Source organism: Cuculus canorus, chromosome Z, assembly GCF_017976375.1.
Source record: "Cuculus canorus isolate bCucCan1 chromosome Z, bCucCan1.pri, whole genome shotgun sequence".
NCBI lineage: Eukaryota > Metazoa > Chordata > Aves > Cuculiformes > Cuculidae > Cuculus > Cuculus canorus.
Genome location: NC_071441.1, coordinates 57,695,420 through 57,717,319, shown reverse-complemented (window position 1 = coordinate 57,717,319; position 21,900 = coordinate 57,695,420). Strand labels below are relative to the sequence as shown.

Here is a 21,900-nt window from a genome sequence, read left to right as displayed (position 1 = left end):
CACTTCATTCCTAGCTGGATGGTCAGATTATGCTTCTCCTTCTCTTTATTGACCAGAGCTGAATTTCACTTACAGTGTAAAAATGCCAATTTAAGGAGTATACAAATATCATATAAGTTTGTGAAATCTCTATTCCATGTAAGCAGTATCACAGCTGCCTCCCTGGAAGAGCAGCAATGCAGAAGAATATCTTATATTTTAGCTGTCTTTTTTTTACTTTTTTTTCTGTAGAGGTGATGTGTAAAGACACTGGATAAAAAGAGTGTTTCATAAGGTCCATGACTGGACAGGAGATGGTACACAGGATCCACTTTGTTTTAAGAGGCAAGCCATTCTGTAAAAGGTTTTGAGATCATATTATACCCACTGTAGCTTATGGATATTTTCATTATGCAATAGATGTCTAATCCTTTTTGAATCCTACTAATCTCTTGGCCTAAGTTATACCTAGTAGTAATGAGTTCAACAGGTTAATTACAGCTTTTGTTTAAAAATGAAAGAGAAAATGGGGGAAAAAAGATCTTCCTTTGATTTTTTTTTCCCTTTTTTGCTTCATTAAACTTTGTTTCTTGAGTGGATAAACAGAAGAACCTGCTTTACCTTCTTGGTGTGATTCATTATGTTGAATAGTGTTATTATACTCCTTCTTACTCATTTTTGTCAACTGAGTAATCCCAGTGTCTTCAATTTCAATTAATATAAAAATGCATGCATTTCATACTTTTTTGCAAGGCACAGTGCCTGTTGTGTTGGTCTGCAGAAGGCAGTGAAACTGTATCATTCTGTCATCCCTGTCCTAGAACTGCATATGCTTACATGAAACAATCTTTAAGTAAGAGACAGAAACAATCTTTAAGTAAAAGACAGAAACAATCCTGAGACTCAGAGAGTGGAACCGAAAGGACACTCTGAGCCCAGGGGCTGTGTTCCATTTCATCTTCACTTGCTGGCCTGGTGAATCCTGAATACCCCCTTGACCATAGCTGTTTTCCTAAAGGGTGGGAAACATGGGTTTGAGCTCCCCAAAGCAGAAGGAGTAACAGGACCCACATGTCCCTCTTCCTCTGTGACTGCTCTGATAAAGCTATTGCATTAGGGGAAGGAGGCTGGTTGTATCACTTTCTATCTTCTCTTCCCAAAGTGTTTTAACAGAAAACAGAAATTCCCTTATCAGCTCATTGAAAAACAAATCAAAAAACAATGTAAGACTTACACTTATGCCACTGGTTGGCTACCAAGGCCATAGATGCTTCTGTCTTCTTGTTTTGAACCCATTTTTATGTACTGGATAGGAAACACGGGTTGCTTATTTAGCATTTTGGATTGCATGCCAGAAGATATCTGCAGCAACACCAGTCTTGGAAGCACATCAGTCCAGCACCACACTGGTGTTTTCAGAAGTTAGTGACCATGGGCCTGTCTCTCTGACATACCTGACGGGCTCAACTGCCTCCTGGACACCCCTATCCTCTTCACCAGCATTACAGATGGTCTAGACTGCCAAATGTTTGAAAGGAAGGAATTAGGTAAAATCTCACTTAGATAGCTTTTAGATGTAGATTTCAAGGCAGGAGAGACAACCAAAGCCTCAAGATCAGAGCGAAAACCCTAGCAAGACAATATGGTTCTGACTTTCCATTTTTATATCACTGTTTTGATGCCATTTAAGTGTCACCAACATGGATTTTTACCTGAGCATTTTCTACTTGCACTGGTCCCTCTGCAGTTAGGTTTGCCAGACTGTATTGCATCTCAGCAGGAAACAGGAAGTACTTGTTTCATTTATTCGGCATTTAGATTTCAGCTGTAACTATTTATAATACTTCACTGCTTATTGCTGAACATTATGGCATATGTTTTGTTGGAGCAATGGTTTCTCACTGATACAAGTCTTATTACCTCATTCTTTGCTGTCAATATCATCAGCTGTGACAGCAGTTTTGCTGAGAACATACATCAAAAGTGACAGAACTTCTAAAACCGTATCAAAACACAGTGATGTCATGCAAGGTAGCATGTTTCTGGCAGTAGCTATAAACCTGTGTTTTGGATGAGCCAAAGCTGTTTCCAAAACATCTCCCTCACAAGTATCCCAGAGAATTGGCTTTAGCTGAGCATTTCTTCAGCTTTGTCTGGTTTTCCTGAATTCCAGATCCTTTTCTGATGGTATTCATGCACTTAGTTGGACATACTGTGTGTTTAAAAGAGTTGACTGGTCTGTGTGCTCACGTAGCTGGAAGATTAAGACCAAAACACAGTTCAATATTTAGTTGGAGGAACTGCATTGTGGTATCTTGGGAGCAGGTTTACCTTTGTGCTTGTGACTGCTGCTGCAGACTGGGCAGATGGGCAATGCTGGAAGCTGCAGACTGCTCCTCTTTGTCAATCCTAAGGCATGTTGTTCTTGGGATCTGTGTAAAACTGCCATTCGTTGTCTCCATTGCTCTGCTTGAAAAGCAAAATCAAGGTTTGTTGTTCAATGAAGGCATTGTTGATCATCATAGTATCATAGAATCATTGAACGGATTGGAAGAGACCTTAAAGATCATCTAGTTCCAACACCCTTGCTATTCAATATCTATACACTAAAATATCAACTGTCCTCCTTATTTTCCAGTGTCATTTTTCCATAAAGTGGAAAGCCTTTCATAGCAATGACCGTCAATAAGGCACATTAGAAGAAAAGACATGAGGGAATAGGAGTTAAACAGTTTGTTGTCGACTTCCAGTGGTGTGTAAATTTCCACAGTTCCTATGTCTTCAAAGTCCCTTGCAAATACTAAATAGTCATCACCCTTGTCCCCACCTCATGAAGCCACATCACTTAAGGCTTTATCTACAAGCAGGCATGGTTTAAAATGCCTGATGGCATTGCCTGGAAGTCCAGCTACACTAAGACTCTCATAACACAAGCTTTGGAGAAGCTGCTCCAGGGCTGGTGGCAGTGGTTGACTCTCAAGCACCTCCCCTCTTCAAGGTTGGAAGTGCTACAGACTGTCTCAAGAACACAGTCGGCAAAAGCCAGGAGCCAGGAGTTCAACTTGTGAAGCATTTGAATCTTGCTACACTCAGATCATAGTGCTTTCATGAAAAACGTGTTAAAAATGTCACTAGCATTTTAATTTAACAGGCAGCCTCACCTTCTAATGGTGCCATGTCTGTAAGTTACGGCATTAACACTGCAACTATTAGTTGCAACTGTGTTATCTTTATTTTCCTCATAATTACTCACAAATCTCAACTATCCTGGAGATACATCCTAAGGCAGAGTACTTCCTAAAGAGACGTGTGCCACAGACTAAAATGGTTCTACAGCAGCAGAGACCTGTGCTTTTCTGTGAAGAAGACCATGATTGCAAATTAATCCTTTGAGTAGCCCTGATCTAACGTACAGATCCAGCAAAGCAAATAGATCTCATGTGGTTGACAAGCACTGCATTAGAGACCTCACACCTGGTAATTCTTACAGCCCCTTTCTGCTTATGACCATAAAGGACCAAATCAGGCAGGGAAGCTGTGGGCAACTTGGTGGAGGCATAGCTGCCTGCCCCTGGGTTCCCTTCTTTGGGAAGCACTACGAATGTCCCAGGGATGGTTAATAAGACATTTCAGATCCTATAAGCACCCATAAAGTCAAAATATGTCATTCCGTCATCTCACTGAAGGCACAAGCTGGCTTGACCCAAAAACTGGAGTCAAACTCTTTCATATTCTGACTCTGACATATTTCATTGCTCTGAACTGAAACACGAACTAGAAAACAATGCAAATTTTTATGACACTAAGCATTTCCTTCACTTACTTTCACAGTATGCACCACGTCCCACTACTCAATGCACAGGCGACATATGCTGTTAGGTGGGCCCATTAATTATGGTATCTTACTAGACCTTTAAAATGAAAGCTACTGCCTCTGGTGGTTTAGGTGGAACAGAGATATATCACCTTCTAAAATATCCACAGTAGCCTCAAGTTAACAACCAGTATTTTTTAATCCTTTTAGTTATATTAATACCCCTTTTTTTTCTGGAATGGAGTTTGCCAATATAATTTGCAATTATTACTTTGCATAATAAATTCATCATTTTGAGCTCCTGACTCTGAAAAGCAAATCACCCTGAATATATTATCAGTGGGAAATGAATTTGTTTGTGTGTTTCACCCAGATATATACAAAATATTCCTCCTCCTGGGGTAGCAGGGAAGAGTGGGATAGATTTTAATAAGTCAGAAGAAGAATCAAGACAATTTTTATAATAAAATCCTGCCTAAGCCAAGCTCTCACAGTAACAAATCCCCTGGCAGGAGGCCTGGTGATGGACTGTGTCCAAGACCTCAGCCTGAACGGCAGCCAGAGGCTCTGCAGAACAAGCCCAACATGGCTTATCACCTTTCCCCTCTGACTCTTCACCCCACTCGAACAGCTCAGCCCCCTCTGCTTACAAGCAGCCTGTTTATTCCTTGGGAGCTGCTTCAAAGGATGCATCCAGGTTGCCTAACTCCATCTTGTCACTTTTCCTGCAGCCAAGCCAAAAACCAGCAGCATTAGGCAGGCTAGCAGTGGCACTGGATTGCCAAACTGCCAGACTGTACTTAATTCACTGCCTTCCATAAGCCATCTCTCCAACTCTAATATGTGAAGGTACACTTAAGCCATAGCCGCTAAGAGTCTTGCACTCGTCAGCTTTGTACAATGTAACAATGGATGTGAATTTTTCTTGTTTACCTCAGACTCACCAGTTAATTTCAGTAGCTGTGCTTTTCTTTATTCTTCCTGAGGTTTAAAACTGCATCGGCAGCTTCTTGCACATTCTTTCCCTTATTAGTTCAGTTCCCAGGCTGACATTTTTTGTCTCTGCTATAATTTTCATTTCAGCTAACAACTTACTTGCTGGGCTGCTCATTTGAGTCAATAGTCATGAGGGTTTGCTGAGAATGCTAGCCAGGAGGCAATTGCTTGGCGTTGTTTTGTCACTGATGTTGTTTCAGAAAAAAGAATATAATAATAATTAGAAAGTATAATTAGAAAGAGTAGGTGCCCTCGTGGTCAGATATTATTTGTTTCATATTAACATGGAAACACACAATGGCTTTTACAGTGCATGGACATATTCTGTGGGTTGTCTCCTGCACTGATTTGCAGGCCATGCCATTTTGTTTATTTAACTGCTGTTGTGTGGAGTGAAAACTGGTGAAGAATTTGACATTTTTAGCACTATACCCATTTCTCAAGGAGCCTTAGAAATCCTTCCTATTTCTGTTCTAATTCAACTGCTTATTAAATATTTGTATTTGGGTTTGTAACCTGACTTGATAAAACGATTCATGTGTCTTTTCTTCCCACCAATACCCTGGCACAGTGAAGGGGCAGATCAGAGTGCAACAGTAAGATCTTGAGTTGCACACAATGTTTGTCTGCCTCTGTGCGGACAAGAGACTGCATCTGAATACAGCATTCAGGAAGTGCATGAGGAAATATTTTTGTTAGGCTTTTTTTGAGTCACAGCGGAATACGGTCATTTGTTCTTTTTTCTTTTTCGTAAGAAATAAGATTGCCACTTCCAAATGTGACATTAAAACTCTACTACCCCCGTATCTTTTCCTTCTGTAGTTAATGCCAAGATCTCAGCCAAGGGCACGGCCTAGACATTTACATGTCAAGATGAAAATAATCCATTTTGATCCTCTATAGAAAATGTGGTAATAGTGGAAGAAGCGCAGAAAACATTACCCATCTCTCTGTGCCATGGGAGTCTGGAGGGAATAGCATTCCAGAGAGGGGTGTGATGCTGCAGTGCAGCACTGCCTGAAATGATAGGAAGAGTACAAAGAGGAATTCAGACACAACAGAAGTTACCCTGATAAAAATTGCATCTCTGCTGATGAGACGGAAAGAAAAAAAAAGCAGGGAAAGGACTGCTGAAATAAAGGCTGGCTTTGTCCCATCTAGTGATAGTACTTAACTGAGATATCTAAACTCACAGTGTCTGGGATGTCTTAACTAGAGGTATTTTGGCCATAGCTACTCAATGGGGAGAAAGAGAATCCTGAGGTATTTATTAACTGTAGGTAGGTTAAATTAAAACCCAGACAGATTGGGCAGGTACTGAAAAGGCCAATTTATATGTAGATTTCCAGCTAGATATGCACTGTTGTGTCTAGCCATCAGGTCCATGCTTTTAAAATGTATTACATGGCTGCTGGCCTGGCCAGGGAATGAGCTGCTCAAATCAAGCTATGTGTGCCTGTATGCCATAGCACCCTCTTTTGCTCTGGAGACAGATGTGTTTCTCCATCCCAAAGGCCTTCAGACAATGGGGAGGAGTGCAGCCCTCACTGAAGGTCTGCAGAACTCCTGCTTTCCAGAGCAGAAAGGCCCAGGCAGCCAGCCTGCCAGAGGCATAGTGCCTGTGTGGACAGCATGGCTTCTCCCAGGAGTGGGTTGTGGAGAGCAACACATACCTTGCCTTCATCCACATCCACACCCATGGATATGGTCTTTGGAGCTGGAAGAGTAATTTCATAGAATTGTAGAATGGCATGCGTTTGCAGGGTCCTTAAAGATCATCCAGTTTCCAAGCCCCCAGCCATGGGCAGGGACATCTCTCACTGGATCAGGAGCTCAGAACCTCATCCAGCCTGGCCTTGAGTACCTCCAGGGATGAGGCAGACACCACTGCTCTGGGCAACATGGGCCTGTGCCTCACCAAGCCAGCAGTGAAGTATTTCTTCCTAAATTCTCATCTCAACCTCCCCTCTTTCAGCTTAAAGCCATTCCCCCTCATCCTATCCCTGCACTCCCTGATCAGGAGGTCCTCCCCAGCTTCCTTGTAGATCCCTTTAAGTGCTGGAAGGCCTCTATAAAGTCTCCCCTATCTTCAGAAGATGTTTTATTGCACCCTTTGACAGAGCTACGGTGAAAGGATATCCATATTTTGAACCTGCACCAACCTCCTGAGCCAGTTGCCCCCAGGGCTCTCTTTAAGACTCAATATCAACTCTAGATTATGAATTTCAGAGCTACGACCATTAACTGATGTTGACTTAAAACTCCTTATAAGTAATAGGCACAGGTTGTGCAGTCCACATGTATTCAAAGACCGAGTTATAGGAACCCAGGAATTAAAGAAGTAGAGAAGCAGTGATCGCATGAGTCCAAACCTCATTTTGTACTGCCTTGACCATCAGTCTCAGACCATCAGTCTTTACAGCTGAGGCCCCACTATGCTCACACATCTGCAAACGTCAACAATCCCGATTTTAAACTTGGCCTTTAGAATATCTACATGTGCTGGAGGAAATGCTCCCACACAGCTCACTCCCACACAAGCATCCAGTGTGTAATGCAGTGTGCTCCTTCCTCTTGTTCAGGTCCTGAGGAAATAAAAAGTCCAACTGGAAAGAAAAGAAAGAAAAAGGAAGAAGAGGCCTGGAACTGGAAAAAGAAGTAATATCAAATAACAGTTGTAGGAGATAATGTAGTAGAGATCCATTAGCTTACGAAGAAATCTGTAACAGACTGATTTTTTAAGCAGATAAGTGTTTGTGTGTGTTAATGGGGTAACAGTGCTGATGGACAGAAATTGGGATTTATGTTTTTTCTTACCCTTTGGTTTTAATGTCCCCAATTTTAAATGTGCTCTTTACTTATTGCTAGGACCTTCAGAAAATGCATATACCAAATCTGTAGGACTGAAATGTGGGAGCCAGGAAAATTACTCTGTCTCCCTTTTTGCCTCTGTTAATCCCCCAGGATTCCTCCTACCAAACTCTCATTTCTTTTCTTATTCTTCTCCAGAGAAGAACTGCTCCCATGCTCTTCTTCCTCAGCTCACCTGAGAATTATCCAGGGTCCTAAGTGTTAAGATTGAGATCTCTTCTGCAGCAAAAACTTATTCAAATCTCCTGGATATTTGGTAGGAGGCAAAGACTCAAAATCTGCAAAAATAATATGTGCTAAAATTTGCGGAAGGAATAAAATTAATGCATATGCCATGGCACTACCCTGTACTACTTCCCATCTGGGAGGAAAGAAATAGGCATTTCAGCTTAATAATATGCATGGTTCTCCCATTAGATTCCAGAATCTCTTAATGTAGATACACATCATTTTCTGGATATCAACAAACCACTTGAAGTATTATTTATACTCAAGGCTAGAATGATTGCCATGAGAATAATTGTGTAAAGGCTGGAATAGGAAAACAAAATTAACATTGCTGAATGGTATTCAGGCCTCAGTGATTTGGCAAATTTAGCAAAGATCACATGTCAGCTAAATGACAGATATGAGCCGTTGCAAAAAAATATAGTGGTATTTCTTGAAAATATCTGATAGAGTAAAGGTTAATGTTATTAACATTCTGCTTGGTATGTAGTTGGTGTGAATGCAATATGTTCTTTATGATTTCTGTTTTCAAATATCAATGATACTTGATTTTTTTATTAATAGTGTATAAGGATGCATTGATTTTCTTTTCTTTGTAGAAATAATTAAAGCTGTTGAGCTTGGAAGAAAAAGATCTAAACAGATTACATCCCAACCTACATAACCAAGCCTACAAAACTAATGCTTCCATCAGTCATCACAGTATTTTATTCTTCTTGGTTACACTCAAATTTGTTTTATGCTTTTCTCTCTGGGGCTTAAGAGCTGCTTTTTCCCAGTTGGCCTCTCCTCAGCTTCACTGGGATGTGTGATCTTTTAGATCTCCCTTTATGCCCCAAACCAGGAGAAATCCTGCAAAACCAGCCAACATTCCAGAGAAAGAAGCAGTGTCTACCATTCTCCCAGCGTCCGTGATTTGTGGGCTGATCTATCCAGCTCTTCCTAAGGCTGCTTTAATTCACAATAATGTCATTCCAAGCAAAAGGAATTCGTATGCAAGTGATATAGATGTGATAACCTCTCTGACATTTAGTAGACTGGTTTTGTCCATCTTTTAAACAAAGACACCCAGCCTGCATCATCCCTTCATGGTAGCTTAAGTTCTGCAGCCTGATTTTCATGTGCTTGCCTGTCTGTCTTCTCCTGAGTTTCAGTTTCACAGGCACTGCTTTCCTCTCACGTCCCCAGCAAGGAACTGTAAGAGGATGCTGTAATTTCCGTAAGTACTCGTGACTCCAGAAATTCCTCCAGTATGCAAGTGTCTCTGGTTATTCATGCAGAGTTTAAGGAACACAAGTGAAAACACCTTCCTAGTTTCCAGACGTATTAGAGCAGTGCTCCTGTTACAAGAGGTGGTGAGTTGGCAACAGCACATGTAAAGCTCTCTGCATGACAAGGAAGAGGGAAATGGCCACCAAGAAGAAAGTGATCACCAGAAAAGCTGCAATAATCAACTCCCAACCAATATTTTGCAGCAATAGGAAAAATAACCTAGCAAAATTCATGCGATGCTGACAACTGGTGAGTTACAAACCCATGTAGGAGCAGGATAAGGAAAAGGTCCACGCTCAACATCCTAAACTAAAGGCCTCAAAACTGTTGTTGGTTCAGCGCTGCTCAGTGCATCGGTTTGGACAATGATCCCAACCTATGGGACACATGCTGGACACTGTTCCATTGTGCTTGAGCACACAATGCTGTCAGGTGCAGTAACAGTTGAGAAGGCTTTTCCATGTCCTTTCCTGTTGCACACCTTTGCCTGACAATGAGCAATGTGCAGTCTGTTGGTCCATAACCAGCACTTTTTACTGCTCGTGTTTAAACAAATTACATTGGATGTCACTGCTCGTCATTTCCATGAAAGAGCAGCACACAGCCCAAATATAAATGAATTTTCTATTCCAACCATTTATTCAGTTTTTGACCCACCACCTCCTCCATTCTGACCAATCTCTTAATCCACTTGATTTAAAACTGCGCGGGCTTTGATTTTACCCCTTGCTCACCCTTTAAATCTCATTTCTTATCCTCTAACTCAATTAACACAGCTTAGTTAAAATTGTTACAAACATCTTTTTTGGGGATTATCCTCTTAATCATAATTTTAAAATTAATGAACTATTCAATAATCTGTACTGATCAGAAATAAAAAAAAATCCTATGAAGGCAATTTAATGATATTCTAAACTACTCAGCATTTAATTAAGGTTATTAGAAGATTAGAAACAAGATAGAAAGACGAATATGGAATAAATCTGAAGTCAGTAACCATTGTTTCTAAAATGAATGACCGCATTAAGGTATTCCAAAAACTAAGTGGTAATACATCTGTTCTCCCACAAGATTCCACTTTAGAAACATGCTTTTGTTTTTGGGAGGGGAAGGGAACAGGATTAAAGTCTTTGAAATCATTCTATAAATAATGTTAACCCACTGAGTATCAGCCTGTGCCTTCACTGAAGCCAAAATAAGCACCCAAACACCAGGATCGCCTCCCTAATCAGAAGTGAAATCCTCTCCTCCCTGCAAAACTGGGAGCTGCATTGAGGCTGTTGCACAGAACACCGTGTGGGAAGATGCACTGCTTTGGTGCCTGTACCAGAGAACATTGTGTACCCTGTCCCTCAGATCCAATGCCCCTCAAGTCAGAGCTGGCTCTGCTGCTTGGGTCACAAGCAGCCAGAGGCCACCACGCTCGGGAAAGCCAAACCAGCACTCCTGGCTACATCTGATGTGCAGATGCAAGGCATAAATGCTATTTATAGTGATTTTCACCTCAGACACTTGCACAGATTTCAAGCAGCCTCAGCCTCGTCTTCTTTTCTTCTTCCAATTTTATTTCCCTGTAGCCACTCGAAGGTGAAATGCACCTCGCACTAAACCTATTCTAGGGGGATTTGGGATCTGATTGTGCATTTGTTCTACAAATAACTGCCACCCCAGTCATTCTCTGCCAGTCATTCCCCCTGCATAATTTCCACAAAAGCCTGAGGGAGTTTTTCATGCTAGAGGACTTGAGGGTCAAGCACACTTTAGAAGAGATTCATTTCACTTTTTTTTTCCTCCCCTCTTTTCCCAAAGTAAACTTAAACAGCTTTAAAACTTATCAGCCTTCCCAAGCTGAGATCAGAGCCAAGCACAAAAGGGCAAATTGTGGCCCAGGGTTTAGGTGTTCTGAGGCTCATTTTCAGTGAGGAAAAGGACCTCTCATTGCTCCAAGCCCCTGCACCAAATTTTCACTGAGGTCAGGGTGTAGGAACAGAGGGCGTGAGGCTCTTAATACAATTTCAGCAAAGTCATATAGTCAAAAGCTATGTCATCGCAGCAGATTGCACTCTGAGAATAGCAGGAAGGAATTACGTTGCACACTGTTAAAATGTTAGCAACCACATTTCATTTTTGAAAAGGCAATTTATTTGTCCTGAAATAAAGAGTTGATTATATCTCTTATTACTGTTACAAGAACTTGATATATCACAAAGTGGAAGAGTTACAACATGCACCAACTCTCAACCAGGAAAAATGAACCTGATTCATAATTCACTTTGAGAATGTCTAGTTAGTCAATCAAGTGATTTGTAATCATAAAGGCTGCCAGGAATTGAATGAATAATGGACCATACTAAAACCCTCGGATTTTCTAGTATTCTTATTTCATTATGTGACTTTTATTGCTATTTCTGATAGTTGTCTCTCTTTCAGCAGAACAAATTAAACTATTCATATTTACTGGAAGGGATATATTTGACTGTTTAATGCGCATAATGAATACACAAATGGAATGACCACCCTATGTAACAACTGAATGTGAGGTTTTTCTCCACACAAGCTGAACCTTTAGGACGTGCAGCTTGGATAGAAACCATCTATCCCTCTCCCCTCTCTGTGTTTTCCTCTTGAAAGGATTTTTGGGGCAATCAATCCTAGCATGCATCATATTGTTACAGTACATTTTCTCGAGTTGTTTTATAACTATGGAAATGACATAATTCATATAGCGTGGCATCTGTTAAAGAGCAACTGCGTTACCCTCTTTCTGCAGCTGAGAAGCATCTTTACACTGTATGATTATCTAATAAGATGTGACCTCCAGCTCTTATTTTTACCAGTAATCTGGCAGAATCAGATAGGTGGTTCCAGACAGAGCTGGAAATGAGAAACAACCACCCTAAATATGAAAATGTCCAAAAGCTGTGTCTTAATATGTGTTAATTATATTCAAAAGTGCAGATTCATAATGTTTAGTTCCTTTTTCAGACTCCTGCTGCAAACCAAAACTTTTAAACCACACAGTGTGACAAAGAAAGTCGCTTAGCTGCAGATATCTTTAACTCATTGTTTGCTATATTATTTACCTTTGTCTCATGCATTTCTAAATATGTGTTTTCAAAATCCTGACAAATGCATCCGACAGTGTTGTGATTTTTAAATGATCGACGCATTCACGCTGTTAGCTACTTTATTCTGAGCATTTCCCCCTACCTACAGAGTGGGTCCATTGACAGATTGCTGCCTCTTGTTCTAATTTACATTCATATTGGAGTAATTTTATTTTGTGGAGGGAGGGGGAGACATTTGTGTATGATAAAGAATGAAGTATTAAACAACAAAATTAAATTAATTATATATTTTGTTGTTATTTTAGTAAGAAGGACTTTGGGGATTTTACTGGCCCTTTATTTCCCATTCAGATATGCAGTTTAGACTTCCCCATTACACCAAAGGTTAGTTCTTCATTTAAAAAGTACACAGGACATGGATACGGCTTCATGTAACACTGAAGCACAACCAGTCTGGGACCAGAAAGTGGTAACGAGGAAACCATTTTTTCAGGAGGTTTTGGATCAAGCGCACAAATAAACCTGAATTTAGAGAAACAGGATGTAGTTAGCCAAACTGGAAGACAGCCAGGACACTACTCCTACTGTTACAGGCATTTTCATGCTATTTTATAATGATCATAAGGGATCATCGCCTGCATTTTACACCTTCTCTAAAGCTGTTGTCATTTCAAAGGGACAATATGAAATAAAACATAAACTACAACTGAGGTGTAACTGGTTGCAAAACTCATGTCTTGGGACATTTTTTATTTACGGTAGAAACACAGCAGTCTGAACTTAAATCTGTGGGAATGCTTGTAGTCCAGACAGGGTGCCATAGTGTCAGTGAATGAGAAAGGAAATTTGAAAACTGAAATGGCAATACTGATTAGATAATTTTCCCTCTGTTAATGAAGCTGAGAAAAACAAGAGGAAAAGCATAATAAAATGCTGAAATACTTTTGTCCTGACTGTTCAAATGCTAGAGAAAATCCCAAGAAACATTACTTAGAAGATAAAACTCAGATTTTATAGAGAAATATCACTTTAATGCTATTTCTGCCTGCTAATGCCATAAGAAAATATGACTTATAACACAAAAAAAAAGATAAAAAGAACAAGGTCAAAATGTAGCAGTAGTCCACTATGCTGTATAGACCAGATGTATGTCCAGTGCTTTTCCCAACTATAGTCACTGTGTTTCTATCTGAAGGAGAACCATAGCAGCTGGTCAACGAAGTTCACGTTGAGCTCTCTACAAAAGGATGTCTAACAGGGATCATTTTCCAGTCATGAGCTAATGCACATGTGTTATGGTTGTCATATTAAAAATCAGTGGATTTGGGGATGAGACCACCATGACTCCTTTCCCCAGACGTGATCTGCACCAGCACATGGATATGATTTACTAGAGATGGTCTTGATGTCCTGGAATACAGTAATGATGAAAAGCTGCTTAGAGCTAGAACTGTATAACGTGTAAATTGAAAAAAATTAAAGGTGCAGCTAATTTTAACAGCTATGTAAAGCACTGGAATCTTGCAGGATCCCATCATTTTTAATACGTTGCCTGTGGTAGTAGTAATGGGGCACTAATGAGGTAAGCACAAACTTTTAACTTTTTACTCACTTGAAAAAAATTGAAGAATCATTAAATACAGTGATGTCTGTAAAATCTGATGCAAGAATTTGCTGCTCATTCATTTGGTGTTTTCATTCATGCCATTTGTGGACAAGCAGAAATTTGTTATTCATTAAACACAGACTTCTAACTAAATAAATAGATTTAATTATGCTATACTTGCCATGTTTTTGCAAACTAGAGAACTTTGATCTTTGATACAGCAACACTTGCAGCAGGGAGGTGGATTTTACTGCTACCAGTATAAAAGCCCCATAATAACAGAGGTTAATGGATGGGCAAGAGACCATACTTCCTTTCCAAATACTGTTCGGAAGTGCGTGAGTGTTAACCACTTGAATGCCATTTCTCACATTAAGTAACCTCATATTTCTAGCTAATTTATAAACAAATAAGCTACTGGGAAAGTTGCAATTAACTGTCAGCAGACTTTCAAGAGACCCACAACACACCAGCTGTGTTATCCTCACGTCTCAATGGGAAAATCAAAGGAAAATATGTTTCTGGAGAAGTCGTGGTGCCCAGTTTTGGCGTACCTCGATGTAGCAATTTTTTCCTAATGTTTCACCTGGCCATTTGAGTTAATTGACTTCAAGATGAGTCGACGATCTCCATCTCCTCGTGTGAGGCATTGCAAGTCTCCACAGCTTTCACATACCAGTAGCTCACTGCCTGTCCACACATACAGCTACAAATGCATGGCCCTCGGAAACAAAAAAAAAAGTTAGTCCCTGCTGCTGAACACACCAAAAATAAACCATGGCAGAGGTCTGACTGAATGTTTACCTTTACAGTCAGGATCTTCCCTTTAATAATATCCAGAAGTCAGGGCCAGGGCCTAGTAATTGTCTTATACAAAAAATATAAAGAGACAGATCTAGGCTTAGCAGGACACGAATCCCCACTGTGCCCATCAGAGGAGACTGCTTTGCCCCACCACTGGACTGAGCAGCATTCATGCCTGTAGCTTCTTTGGAAGCACCGCTAGTCTGCAATGTTCATGTCAGATGCTGGCGTTTCAAGTTCATCCTGGTCTCAAGTTCATCCTTTCAAGCTGAGCCTGAATTCATGCATCTGGGATGTCACCAACTCTCTTCTCTGGCGGGTACCATGTAGGGACCAGGTTTGGGCCATTTTGGGACCTTTCAGCTTTGTTGATGCAAATTGTGGCTTAACTATTTCCTCTACCCAAAGGGACTGGGGTCCACTTTGCCTAATCCCCGTACCCACCAAAGAAATCTCCTGGCAGCTCAGATCTACCACACTGCCTCAGCTCTCAGCAGCTGGTCTGGAGTCTGCCTGTGCCATTCCAGAAGAAGAACATGAATGCAGAACTTACTGCAGCCCTCCAAGATAAACTGGCATCCGAAACTTTGCGTATGAGACCATTCAGACTTTGACAGGCTGAGAGAGTTGGGGCTGTTTAGCCTGGAGAAGAGAAGGCATCAGAGAGACTTTAGAGCAGCTTCCAGTACTGAAAGGAACTCCAGGAAAGCTTGGGGGGCTCTTTACCGGGGAGTGCAGAGATAGGATGAGGGGGAACTGTTTTAAGCTAAAAGGGGTTTGATTTAGATGGGATATCAGGAAGAAATGTTTTCCTGTGAGGGTTGTGAGTTCCTGGCCCAGGTTGCGTAGAGAAGTGGTGGCTGCCCCGTCCCTGGAGGTGTTCAAAGCCAGGGTGGATGGGGCTTTCAGGCTCTGATCCAGTGGAATGTGCCCCTGCCCAGGGCAGCGTAGGTGAGACTGGATGAGCTCTGAGGTCCTTTCCAACCCAAAACATTCTATAATTCTGTGATTCTATGACAATTAACCAAAGTTTAACGCTTTTGATAGAGCACAGCTCTGTTCTGTTCCGTGTACTAACATGGACTGGGTACAACCAACTGTACGGGACACATCTGCCTGCAGTCTTGTCTCGGATATCTCATCTTCTCATTATGTGCCCCAAACACAGCAAGCTTGGCTAAAAAGGCACCAGCTCGATCTCATTGCATGCTTTCTTTCCATCCAGATGCCTTCAGCAGGCACCTAGTGATGGCTGAAGGCCCTGCATGGGCCACACTGCTGAGCAGTGTCCCTGTTAGGGACAGACTGCGAGGCACACTGACCAAGTTTGCACTGGTGGATGTGCCTCTCCCGTTTCTTCCTCTGGGATGCTTGGGAGCCCAGAATACAGCCATTTCTCCTATAATCAAGGGCTGGAAAGTTCAATATTTGACATCCAAATATTTGTGTGGATTGGACTCCAAGAAACCATTAATGTTTGATATACAAGCTTAAACAATAAGCATTTATTTTCATTTAAATAGCTATAATAAGTCTGTTTTCAGAAATGTACTGAACCCGCTGTTACATCTGTGGAATTCCTGTGTTATGAGAAGAGTTAGACTAACATAAAAATAGGGTGTGACCAGAGACAAGCCTAGTGTTTGTACCTAATCCAGCAAACCCTAGGAAACAATCAACCTGTGTTTTCATACCTTGAAGTTTTCATACCTTGGAGTTTTCATATTTTAATGGGAGGAATGTGTGACAAACACATTATTCACCGCTATTCCTTCTTTTTCTTAGATACATTGATAAGGAACAACAATCTTCGAGAGAAGTGTCCTCCAAATTAGCTAAATGGGGATAGATACGCTAATGTACAGCCAGTGAGAATCCCATGGGGACTCAAAACCTCATGTAGGCAGAATCTAAGCAGTGCTCTATATACAGATCCAGCATTGGCACAGGTCTGTGTTTTGCCCAAAGACGAGCTGATCTCGGGGTCACAGCTGGAAATTGTGTGTGGTCTGTGTGTGGCAGAACCTCGAGGTGGAGCATGCAGATTTCAGCTTGTCTGCACTGTGGATGCCAGAAACAGGAACCGAGTTCTTAAAACTATGTCTTAGCAGAGCACAAATAGCTTTTTCCAGCTCTAGTCTGTTTTGCTCCCTGGTGGGGAGTGCTTCTTCACACAAACTTCTCCCAATCGATAGAGTGACAGCCCTAATGTATAGTTAGTGTATGTGTGAGGGTCATACAGCTGTCCCTTCAGTAGACATTAATCCTACATCCAGAACTATGCGAGAGGTTAATGTTTGCTAATCTAACAGACTCTGTTTCTCTGCAGTCCTGCAGGGATGAAAGGATGTGAGCTCCACTTAAGCTTTTTAAGTTTGGTCTGTGATAGATTCTGCCTGTTTTATTGAAAATGGGAGGGATGGGGGTGGAAATCTGTCTCCACTCCTAACTCAGACTTTCCAAGCCAAGAATATTGTTATCATTATTTACCAAGAGCAAAACTTTCCTTAATGCCTATCAAAGGAGCAGAAGCATTTCCCTGTGTGAGCCAAAAAAAGGATCAGTGAGGAGGAAGGGGCAGAGGGGATGGTTTGCACCCAAGCAAGACAAGCCCTGTGTTCAGAGCCAAGCTTCCCTGGGGCCTGGGCTGAGCAGGAAAAATGTGAACTGCTGCATTTTGTGCCTTTCCTTTCAAAGTCGCTTGACAGTGAAAAACCATCAGGAGCGGGAATGCCAGGCAGAGTGCTCCTGTCTTATGCCAGAAAAGGGGGGTCGCTCTTACACCAGAGAAGCCTTTGAAGGGAAGCTTGCAGCATTCCCCAGGACACCACCATTTTCCAGGCTGCCGAGCCTGGAGGCAGCCACCCTTGTCTTACTGCAGGCTAACCCACACTGCAGGGTTTCCCCAGACAATGTAGGCATTTCTAGGGATTCCCAGGAGCAAACACATAACCCCCTTTATGACTACTGCTACAGTGCCTTCAGAAACTACGGTAGATGGTGAAGGGAAAAGTCAGACTCTACACATCGAGGCGAAGTCTCATGCAAGTAAACACAAGAACATTGCTCAGGCATGGCAAGCCATGATTTCTGGCAAGATATCAAGGAAATCATGCTGTGACCCAAGTACTGGTATTTGGATTTGACCTGAAACTACAGTAAATAAAAATTGGAAGTAGCAGGCTAACATCTTCCTGGAGAGCAGGAGTGGGAAAAAAAAAAAAAGAGAGGTCTGTAACTTCAGGTTTTCATAGGATTTCCTTCACAATGCAGTGGAACTGTGCTACCCAGTATGATAAATTTACCACCCCCTTGAACATACCTATTGAGTTACTCTCATCACAAGGCAGATACAGAGGTGAAATAAATGCTTCTCCACCCTCCATGCTATCTAAAAGTGCTGTTTCGGCACCGCATAGCTTTACACAAGCCTGAGCTGGAATGACATTAGCAGATGACTACAATGCTCTTTACTATAGGACTAATTACACCTAAAATTTAACTTGAGAATGCTAAATCAACACAATTTTTAGTGTTACGTTGTAGAAACAAATAGATTAGCATAGCTGACCCATGCCTGCTGTGGGTAAAGTGGGTCTGAAAAGAGCAGTGCTGTGGTCAGAATAGTAGCAGTGGGCTGCACGCGGCGTGGGCTCCCCTCTCCTCCCCTTGCTCTCCCACAACCTGCACTGGAAAGGGTGCCAGGCTCCCTTTCTCCTCCACATCCCAGGGCTTCAAGGCCTGATTTTTCAATCAGATTATCCTGAAAGCACGCAGGCAAATTGATCTGGGAGAGTCCAGTCACACCCACCGGTCATCAGACCGGTGACTCCAGGACCTGATATAAGCTGCATATCTTCTCAATACCCCAGACAGGCAGATGGATCAATAATAGATTAGCCATAGGGAGCCCAGTGGTTTTAAGAAAGAATGAACTGTGAGGTTTACTCAGTCCTTCTGTGATTCCTACCCCTTTTTTTAGCTTGAACAAAACATTTTTCTGCAACTGCCAAATGCCCGCTGTTCTCGTGCAACTGCTTGTTGAAATTGCTCTTGAGGCTAAACAGCCCCCATCCTATCACCCTGCGACCTTTTCTGTAAAAGGGGAGAGGGGAGAGGAGAGAAGATGGGCTCACTCTAAGAATTGGTGTTTCTCAGCACAATACACAAAAACCTTCTTTATGGCTTTCCTGGGACTTCAGGATTTGGGGTTTCTATTTTTACAAGAACGGGCTGATTTGTCTTAGGCTATTACTGTCTATTACTGCTGGAAGTCCCACGGAAAGGTGGGAAGCAGAGAATTCTGGCAATCTGCCTAAAGAGAAATCAATGAAACAAATTAATCCTTCGCAGGCTGCAATGACACAGTAATCCATCATTCAGAGCTGCTTTTATACACCAAATCAGAGAGCAGAGGAAAGAGCCCTGGGGGACATCACAGACAACAACTTACAGCAACACTGGGAAAATACTAAGGAATCAGTTTATTTAAAGAGGATAGATTTCAGTTGATTGCCTATTTCGTTTTATAGAGATTTTTCTTCCGTAGTGCTGTGACGCTCAGGGTGGATGACTCTATCTGCTGCACACTGACTCCGTGGATCCCCTCTGTGGGCTTCCAGGAAGGCTGCGGGATGGAATTAGGCTCTTTATCCGTGATGGGCAGGTGGCTGATACCGACTTCTCTAGACAGGGAAGGAGGAGAGGCTCCCCGAAGCCAGCCGCCCCGTGGGTTTTGCAGGATCGGGCCCCTCGGACACCAGCCGCATACATCCTGACACACATTTTCAGCTCTGTAGGGCGGATGCACGGCTGGGGTGGGGATGCACTGGGATCCGGGTGCCCACGGAGACGAAGGGCCTTGGCTGTGGGTGGAAAAGGGGCTGGGAAGGATCACATCCTACCTCACTCCTGCCGTCACCTTTTCTGGAAACCCCTGCAGCCGGGATGTCGAGTGGGAGGGAGCTTGGATTTGAAAGCCTCAGACGGTGTTTATAAGTCACCTGGTGGTACCCTAAGGGCTGGAGGGGGAAGAGGGGATGGAGAAGTCACAACCCCCCAAGAAAACACCCGTGGAGGGTCCTCGGTGCCCTCGCTGATGGTTGGTCCCTCCACGGGTGGATGCGACCTGCGTCCCGTGAGCGAGGCTGAGCCGGGAGCATCCTGCATCCTTCGGGACATGCCGAGAGTAGCCAGCAGTGGCTTGACAACGCGCTGGAAATGAGCTCAAAAGCGCGTGAAACGGAAAAACTGTCGAGACGCGGGCACCGGGGCAGAGGGCATCTGGAGGCTTATATTATTTTTTTATTCTTCCCCCTCCCCTCCCTCTAAGGGCAGAGGGGTAATTTTGGTATCCCGCTTGCATGTTGGTTTCACACACTCCCCCCGCCCCCGCCCCCCCCCCCCCCCCCCCCCCCCCCCCCCGGGACACTTGGGAGGCATGTTTTATTCTGGCTTTACCCTGCTTTGAAGAGATGGATAACGCAAGGACCTGGTGGTGCTGCTGGGGTCAGGAGGAGTATGCTAATTGGGGAGCCTAATTGCTTCAAGCAGTCATGCCTCTAAACATGGAGAGAGCCGTTGATGGAGTCAGTCTGTTCCTAATAAAATGAAGAAGCACTGAATTAAATTCCCAAGAAAGGGACTATAAAAGTTTCCACAGTGTAACTAAATGACTTCACCTATACTATTACCCCTCAGATGACATCTTGAAAGAAGGCAGACTCAATACAGCCTCCATATTCATAAATTGGCTGCGCTTAGGCCAGTAAATCTGGACTGATTTAAAAAGGCTTTTTCATCCTCCCAATCAAATGAAGTCATTGTTAATTAGATGTTTTCTGTTAACAATGTAGCTATTCCCTGCATTACCTGCTCACACATTTAGTGAACTTCTTACAACATCTGGGTCAGCAGGTTTTTGGGATGGTTTTTTTCCCCGTTTTTTTCCTTTTTTTTTTTTTTTTCGGTGTCGGGCTGGAAGGTGGTTTCCCTCTGTGAATCTCCTTTTCGGGACGAATACCGTTCGTTCTACTCCTGGCGGGATGAATGCCTCCTCTGGATCTTTTTAGAGGTCATCAGTGTTCCTGGTGGGGCTGTGCAAAGAGGGAGAGCTGCAAATCTCCTCTCCCGGAGAAAAAAACTGATAGGGATCCCTGCTGGAATGGGTAGAACTAGGGTTTCGGGGTGCTGATCGCCTGCAGCGTGGAACTGGGGGCTGCTTGCCCCGCTTGGGACACCCGCCGAGAGGGGCACAAGCTTGGTGACAAGTGTGAGGCGGGGGAAACGGAAGAAAAAAATAGAATCCCAAACTTGCTCTGGTAGCTCGGGATGTTTGTAAACAAAATAAAACCCGCAGCTCCAGCTTCTCGGGCTCTCACCCTCGCAGTGGGAAGCATGTTGGAGCACGTTTGTCTCACTTTAAGTGGTTTAGAAGAGGTGTGCGTTCCCCCTGCTCGGAGAACCCGGAGTGATGCGACTTTTTCCCTGCTTCCCCGGTAGCACCAAAGCGCGACCCGGTGCTGCGCGCATCCCTCGGTGCTGCGCTCGTCCCTTCGCAGCGAAGCCCGCGCGTGATGGGAAGGACACGAGAAGCATCCCACAAGTTGTGACGGGACGGGAGGTTATCCCAGCGCCGAGGTGCGGGAGACGACCGGTGCCTGAGCGGATTGCGGCACGAGGAGCGCAGGGATGCGCTGGGTACCGCTTAGTTGAGCCGTCCCTTTCCTAGGCTGGTAGGAGAGAGCAGCGGCGTCCTGCTTAATTGGATGTAGCGGGGTTTTGCCAAGTGCTTTACACCTACAGCGGTGACCTCTTCAGTTTTCCCCCGCAATCCTTTGTGCCATTTAATCCCGTCTTCATCCTACTTAGACAGATTCAGCCGTGTGTTTCGTGTGTCTCTCTCCCGGAACTGGCTCCAAATAAACGGATCACGAATGTAAAACTATCCCCCCCAAGACATATGACTAAGAATTGTCAAGGAGACTTTGGTCCACTATCCATGTCTATTATGCCAGTCACTCATCATGATCCCTTGCGGTGTGTCATACGTCATCATGACACTGATCCATGACATAGCTATTCGGGGGTGCTTCGGCATAGCACAGAAGCCTGCATCCCCCCTGCACCTTTGAAACTCACTGCAAATGCGTTCCCTGGATCCAAAGGACCACTGCACAGCCTAAATTAAAAACCATCGTCCCAGGCACTTTCTGGCCAAAAGCTTGGGGTGTTCTTGCTATTTCCGTCTTTGGGGGTTGTTT

At 43.1% G+C, this 21,900-nt stretch overlaps 1 long non-coding RNA gene across 1 annotated transcript; it reads right to left on the bottom strand.

The window, feature by feature from the left end:
* Nucleotides 1-13,552: 13,552 nt before the first annotated feature.
* LOC128850368 (uncharacterized) lies at nt 13,553-20,732 on the bottom strand. Its single transcript, XR_008447718.1, has 3 exons — nt 20,510-20,732; nt 20,099-20,238; nt 13,553-19,659 (listed from the first exon to the last, which is right to left on the bottom strand). It is a non-coding gene; the product is annotated as an uncharacterized LOC128850368 (long non-coding RNA).
* Nucleotides 20,733-21,900: the final 1,168 nt, after the last annotated feature.